Below are 8,863 nucleotides of genomic sequence, written 5' to 3' on the forward strand. Positions count from 1 at the left end.
GGCTTATAGGACCTTTTCAATATGTTAAGCCTGAAACAGCTGACAGCCGTACTCAATACCGAATAACACATTTCAGAGGAATTACAGTGTTTATGAACAGTTTAAAGAGTTTTTATGAACAGTGGCAGAACTCTATGATTCTGTTATATGAGGGAATCTTTTCAAACTAAAACAACTCTTTTTCTTTCTCACAATAAAAATAAAAACAGTCGATTTCGTATGGGAAATTATTACCCTGTAGTTTTTAAAACTGTGGATGCTATATTGTACATCTTATTGGTGATTTCAAAAAATTTTGATTCATTATTATAGTAATAAAGTAAATCGGAAGAGAGGAAGGGGTAAAAAAAATAAAAACAGGAAAACAAACTCTTTTGACAGTAGCTCGGAAACTCAAGAGATTATAAACAATGGCAATATTGAGCAAAATAATAATAATAATAATAATAATAATAATAATAATAATAATAATAATAATAATAATAATATGTGGCGTCGTGGCAGAGTGGGATAGGCCGTCAATTGACAGGTTAAGCAACATTGGGGCTGGTCAGTCGTTGGAAGGGTGACCGTTCTCCTCGGCGTTGATTCCTTGGGAAAGGATCTTTACCATAATTTCCTCAGTCTACTCAGCTGTAAATGAGTACCTATCCCTGATGGGGTAGGGTCCAGCAATGGGTTAAATAGCAAAACTCAGCAATGATGTTAACAAATGAAGGAATAAACGACAATGACGTAAATGGAACTTCTGGCAACAGAGGAGCTTCGTCCGGCAGCCAGGTATTCAACCCAATTGAAGGGGAAGACGGTCAGGTACTTGGAGGTCGTCATCCAGCAACTGACCACCACAAAGACAGTAACCAACAGCCTGAGATTGGAGCTACAGAAGCAAATCAAAGAAGAAATGGACAAGAGAAGAAAATAAGGAAATATGGAGATGCTACATCAGAAGCAACCCGACGGAGAGAGGATATAGAAGAAGGTTGGTCAACATCTGGAATGAGAGGAATAACACCCCCCAAACAGAGCAGAGGCTAGCAGACCAAGTAAGAAACATAAAGAAAAAGAACTGGCTCTCCCCAACAGAAAGAGAAGAACTGGAATGGGAAATGCCACACAATAACGAATTACATGAAGACGAACTGAGAGACGATGCCATAGAAGACGACAGGGATGATGAGGTATCAAACAACGACACACGAAGAAACACCGACGAAGCAACAGAGAGGACGGAATGGGTAGAAAAGATTAGACAATGGATGGAGCCAGATACAGAGAGAACAAAGATCCCCTCTATGAAAGCCTACAACACCAAGAAATTAAGGGAGAAAACAAGTGAGGTCAATGAAATAATGGCCATAATACACACCACCAGTATCACAGAAACAAATAACTTGGCATATGCAGGAGCAAGATTAGTAGCAGAACTGATGGGGATCCGAACACCAAAGCACAACCAACCCAACAGAAACCAAAACAGCAACCTCCTTGGAAAAGGCGCCTGGAAAAGCAAATCATGGTGATGAGATCTGATTTGAGTAAACTGAAAGAGATGGCAGAAAAAAGGCTAAGAAGCAAAAAACAAGGGAAGAACTCAACGATAAATACAAAGTACAAGAGAGGGGACTAAACAACACAATAGAAGATGTAAAACAGAGGCTTAAGGCCAAAGCGCATAAGATCCAACGGTACATGAACAGGAATAAGGGATACCAACAGAACAAACTATTCGGAACCAACCAGAAAAGACTATATAGCCAACTAAGAGGGGAAGACAACCACCAAGAAATTCCTGAAGCCGAACCAAGTAAGAGACTCTGGGAAAACATATGGAGCAATCCGGTATCACACAACAACATGCAACATGGCTCCAGGAAGTCAAGGAAGAAGAAACAGGGGGAATAAAACAAAGATTCACAGAGATCACGACAGAAACAGTCAGACACCAACTAAAGAAAATGCCAAACTAGAAAGCCCCAGGTCCCGATGAAGTCCATGGATACGGGCTCAAAAACTTCAAGGCCCTACACCACGAATAGCAGAACAACTCCAGCATTGTATCACAAATCACCATGCACCCAAATGGATGACCACAGGAAGAACATCCTTAGTACAAAAAGACAAGAGTAAGGGAAATATAGCCAGTAACTACAGGCCTATCACCTGCCTACCAATAATGTGGAAGTTACTAACAGGTATCATCAGTGAAAGGCTATACAACTACCTAGAGGAGACAAACACCATCCGCCACCAACAGAAAGGCTGCAGAAGGAAGTGTAGGGGCACAAAAGACCAGCTCCTGATAGACAAAATGGTAATGAAGAACAGTAGGAGAAGGAAAACCAACCTAAGCATGGCATGGATAGACTATAATAAAGCCTGCGACATGATACCACACACATGGCTAATAGAATGCCTGAAAATATATGGGGCAGAGGAAAACACCATCAGCTTCCTAAAAATACAATGCACAACTGGAATACAATATTTACAAGCTTTGGAATAAGATTAGCAAAGGTTAATATCAGGAGAGGGATCTTCCAGGGCGACTCACTGTCCCCACTACTCTTCGTAGTAGCCATGATTACCATGACAAAAGTACTATAGAAGATGCATGCCGGGTACCTACTCAAGAAAAGAGGCAACAGAATCAACCATCTGATGTTCATGGACGACATCAAGCTGTATGGTAAGAGCAACAAGGAAATAGATACCCTAATCCAGACTGAAAGGATTGTATCTGGGGATATCAGGATGGAGTTTGGAATAGAAAAATGCGCCTTAGTCAACATACAAAAAGGCAAAGTAACGAGAACTGAAGGGATAAAGCTACTAGATGGGAGCAACATAAATGAGACAGGATACAAATACCTGGGAATAATGGAAGGAGGGGATTTAAAACACCAAGAGATGAAGGACACGATCAGGAAAGAATATATACGGAGACTCAAGGCGATACTCAAGTCAAAACTCAAAGGAGGAAATATGATAAAAGCCATAAACACATGGGCAGTGCCAGTAATCAGATACAGAGCAGGAATAGTGGAATGGACGAAGGCACAAGATCAGGCCCTAAGAACCAGATATGTTCAAAGAACAATAGACGGAAATAACATCTCTGGCATATGTAGGAAGCGCAATACGAAAAATGAAACCATAAACCACATAGCAAGCGAATGCCCGGCACTTGCACAGAACCAGTACAAAAAGAGGCATGATTCAGTGGCAAAAGCCCTCCACTGGAGCCTGTGCAAGAAATATCAGCTACCTTGCAGTAATAAGTGGTACGAGCACCAACCCGAGGGAGTGATAGAAAACGAACAGGCAAAGATCCTCTCGGACTATGGTATCAGAACAGATAGGGTGATATGTGCAAATAGACCAGATGTGACGTTGATTGACAAAGTCAAGAAGAAAGTAAACTCATTGATGTCGCAATACCATGGGATACTAGAGTTGAAGAGAAAGAGAGGGAAAAAATGGATAAGTATCAAGATCTGAAAATAGAAATAAGAAGGATATGGGATATGCCAGTGGAAATCGTACCCATGATCATAGGAGCACTAGGCACGTTCCCAAGATCCCTGAAAAGGAATCTAGAAAAACTAGACTCTGAAGTAGCTCCAGGACTCATGCAGAAGAGTGTGATCCTAGAAATGGCGCACATGGTAAGAAAAATGATAGACTGCTAAGGGGGCACGATGCAATCCAGAACCCCACACTGTAAATACCACCCAATCGAATTGGAGGACTGTGATTGAGCAAAAAAAAAAGAAAAAAAAAATAATAATAATAATTCGCTAATGTAATCATCCTGTTTCCTTTGTGCATGAAGATCCAAGAAGAAACACAATGTTTTTGACTTGACTGAAGGGAACCCCAACAGAAAAGTCCCTCAGCATCGAAAATTTATCGCTTCAGATCGATTACATCATTGTTGTTTATACTATCAAATCAAGTTGGATAACAAATAACCTCACATTTATAATTGAAAGCTAACGCACCATGACATATACTTCTTCGGTAATACCATAAAATGAGACTAAATTCATCGTAACTCAATATTTCCTTTCTTCTCCTCATCCTTTGTCCTGGCAAGTCTTTGAACTCTACGTGAATTATTGAGTATTTGTTTCTAATTAGGGTCAATATGTTGCGGGAGAGAGCGGTTTTGTTCCTTATAATATGACGGTGAATCATCTTTGAGAAGAACAGTAAGATCACGTTTCGGATGAATTATTCCCTCGGTATTTTTTCATTCCACAAAGGTATTAAATTAATCTTACCAATATCAGAATTTTATCATTTAGTTACGGAAGGCTGAGTGAGCAGAGGACAGTGGAAGGAACATCAATAACTTTTCGCTTACTCGGGTAGTTAGCCTACAAACTACTTTGTTATTGTTGATGATGTTCTTGTTGGATGGTAGCAAAGATCTATTTAAGGAAAAGACTAAAAAGGCCTGAAAAGGTGTTTCGCGTTGAGTCAAAGATACAAGAATTTTAGGATAGGATATTTATGACATATTTAATATAATGAAAATGGCAATTATTTCTAATAGAATATAGCGTATTTATTTTAATTTTCGTTGGTGAAACAGCGCGCTATATGACCGTAGATTTTAGTACACGCCTAGAGTAAGCTGGAGGTCGGATCACGCTTTTTTTGTTTTTATTGAGCAAATCTAAGAATAAAAAAGATATACATTTTCATATACGTACGACAATATATATGCGTTTATGCACACGTAACCACTCATGTGTACCAGTGCAAATGTGGAAAACTGAGAAGTTCGACGAATTTTCTAAAACTTCCTTTTCATAACACATCCTTTTCGCTTCAGTCTTAGTTTAAGTCTATAAAAATGAAACTCGAATCATATTACAGTTGCCTATAAAGGTAAAATTATCGACGGGATTCAGGAACCTAGAAAGTAGTATACTTACTCATTTAACTGATTTTAATTGGCAATAGAGGTTCAATAAAAATAGGAAACTCAACAAAAATAAAAAATAATACTAAAAGAGGGATGAAAGGTAAGAGAATGGGACCGTAAGTTGGGGGCTGGGCTACTGATGGAACGAACTATTTCTCATCAGTTCAGAGAAGGAAAATCTAAATATTCGCTAATGTAAAACTTAAATATCGCAGACAAGAGAAACAAGGATCTGATTGGGCGCTTTGGCAATCAAAATAAAAATAACGATTTCGTCAAGGAAATAACAAAGGATACGACGAAACTTCCATCCTACTCTTCATTATGAAGACAGTTTATAATCTTCTTTATCATTTAGTCTCTCTTAGATCCATTTATATGATGGAATATTAAGCGTATTCCTTTTTGGGAAAAGGGTTAAAAGTAATTCACAAATTAATAATAATTACTAGAGCACAGTGAAAGTTCTTTTTCATCATTAAGACTCCTTCCAAACCATTAAACAAACAAATAGGGTTAACGAACAACCATTATTCTAAGTACCATGTACTAATAAACAACTATCTTTCTAAGTATGTAACAATAAACAACTATCATTCTAAGTATGTACCAACAAACAACGATCTTTCTAAGTATGTACCAACAAAAAACTATTTTCTAAGTAGGTACTAACATACAACCATCATACTAAGCAAGCACCTCCTCTGACGAAAGCAAATCATTTAATATTCCTTGCATGAGAAATGTCTTGGACGAAGACACAGATGTTAAGTTGTGCAGTGGCTATTGTGGGGTATCGCATAGTTGAATTAAATAATTCCGACAGAGATATTAATCCAAATACTTTAGACATAATCAGAAAAACAATGCAGACGATACAACTATAATAAAATTACCAGGAAAAAATATAAGACAAAAAAGATTTCAACTAAATAATATCTTCTACTTTAGAACAACTATCGGAAACGTAAGACCTTAAAAAATAAATAAATAAAACTAAACATTTGACAAGAACAGTACAACAAATAACTATTAAATTTGAAAACCCGAAAAAAAAATCTGGCTGATATGGTGTAATTCCCCTTTCTTTCGTACATAACGCAAAAGTTCTCTTCCTTTTAGTTTCCTTCTAATCTCTCTCTCTCTCTCTCTCTCTCTCTCTCTCTCTCTCTCTCTCTCTCTCTCTCTCTCTCTCTCGGGTGGTTTCTTGAATAATCATCAGCTCAAAAGAATTCTAAGCATTCATTTTTATTCTTCTCCTTTGACTTGCCTATCTTCTCCACCCTAATATAGTCTTCACAGGACCCTTGACAGATCTTGGGGGATTATTTGCATAAGGATCTTAAGACCTTCGCCTACTGGGTCGCAACCAGAAACCAGGGACCAGGGTATTAAGTCGACCGTGTTTGATCTCTTAAAAGGCTTTTAGGAGTCGGAGGAACAAACCAACGGAAGTTTTACAGATGGATATTGCTTTCGCTATGTTAGCAACGAGACTGAATTAACTAGGGCGGCATATTAAGCGGTTGTTTTTACATCGCTGATGTTTCACTTGCAACGGATATATTTTTCAGTATTTTTGTAAATAAAATGTATGAGAAGCGGACTAAAGTGAATAATGAGATCTTAATTATGTTCTACCCCAATGAAAATGTGTTAATATATCTTTCTTAAAAATATGTATTCATAAATGTGTGAGTGAGGATATAATACACACGCATGTACACGCACACACACACACACACACACACACACACACACACACACACATATATATATCTTATATATATATATATATATATATATATATATATATATATATATAAAGATTTCTTATATTTCAAACATTAACATAAAAATACCCGTGAGCATGAGGTCTGTGTGTGCCTGCGATCTGGTTGTTTATGAATGTGTATCTACCTACACTGGGGTGTCATGTCACCAGTGAGATCCACTAACCATGAAAACACTGGAATGAAACTCAAAAATGCAAACAAAGGGAAATATTGAGGAAACAGAATAAAGCAGACTTCAAAGGATTAGCTTCGAAAACAACCATGAAGGAAATGGAGAGTGGAAAAATACACCAGTGAAATTCATCGTTTAACAGTTTTTGTTTTTTGAGTAAAATTCAACTATCAGTAAAACAGCCAATTTACGAACCACTTTTCCAATTTTCCATTCCGATGAACAATGGTGGGATCTGCTGGTTGGTAACGTGCTGTAACAATAAGTTAGTTTGCTATCTGGGCCATCAATTTTACGAAGAGTATGCATGGTAACTATATTCAATACATTATTCAACACAAAAGTAACATATGCATTGATATCTTGTAGTATTAAATCAGTTCAGTGTTAAATACCAACTTTTTAAATAAAAATGAAAATTAAGATTATGAAGATGATAAGATACCTAGCAGAATTCATCATACAAACAATATACGAATAAAACATAAAACCAATCATGGGAAAGTTTAAAATTTCTTATCTGCACGAAACGTTTATGGCGAATAGTGAAATGGTAGGAATTTTCGCAAAAGTATAAACATAATTAAACCATGAACAATTACTACTATTAAAAATTTGCTGCATTCAACGTTTCGACTTAGAATGGCGTAAGGTTGTACTTCCATATGTAGATAAAACATTGATGAAGGGAAGCTGGTGATGTTTCGATTTGTCCTTCATGGCTTCCTTTTGGGGGAACAGCAGTACTTGACAGTGACATAACTGCACTCCTTTGGGCACCCCGTGATTTGGGAGACTTGGCCTAGTTGAACGCGGACTGAGACGGTAAGTGAAAGCAAAGGAAAGACTTGATGGATGTAATTTCAGAGGCCATAATCATCGTGTGTGTATATGTATATGTATATATATATATATATATTATATATATAGATATATATCTATATATATATATATATATATATATATATATATATATATATGTATATATAGATATATAGATAGATATATAAATATCTATATATATATATATATAATATAATAGATATATATATAATAGATATATAATCTATATATCTATATATAATCTATATATATATATATATTATAATATATATCTATATAGAATATAGATATTATATATCTAGATATATATAGATATTTAGATAGGTATATCTATCTAGATATATATAGATATGTATATATTTATATTATACATATATATATGATTATATATTATATCTATATCGATATGGTATAGAATATATAGATATGATATTATATATATATATATATATATATAGATATATATATATATAGATATATATATATTATAGATATATATATATTATATATATATGATATATATATATATCTATATATTATATAGATTATATACTATAGATATATATATATATATATATATATATATATATAATAATATATATATCTATATATATATATCTATATTATATATATATATAAATATTATCTATATATATATATATATATATATATATTTTATATATAAATATAATATATATATATATATTATATTATATTATATGGTCACGTCATCTCCATCTCCCATATATTATCATCTCAAAACTGGGAATTTCTGCAGTTTCCTTCAAGTATCGTTTCAGGTGGTCTACGCGATTTCCAAATTTTATTCAGCCTGCCCATTAGATTGCTAACATTTTCAAGTCTCAAAAAAATTAGTATCTAGCACCATTTCTTCATTCTCCAGCAAGTGATATTTTGGTTCATTTGTGCGATATTTTGATATACAGCATGTAAGCTCACTCTTCTGCATTATTGAGGGTAGACAGCTGGTATAATTACGCACGCTTATTGAACACTTACAAACCATGCCTAAAAAGATGACGGTAGTGAGGAAGAGAGGAAAGATTAAACAGCGATCGTTATAGAAAGAGTCAAAGGCAATGAAACACCTTTAGA

The sequence above is a fragment of the Macrobrachium nipponense genome, chromosome 17 (genome assembly GCF_015104395.2).
Source record: "Macrobrachium nipponense isolate FS-2020 chromosome 17, ASM1510439v2, whole genome shotgun sequence".
Taxonomy (NCBI): Eukaryota; Metazoa; Arthropoda; class Malacostraca; order Decapoda; family Palaemonidae; genus Macrobrachium; species Macrobrachium nipponense.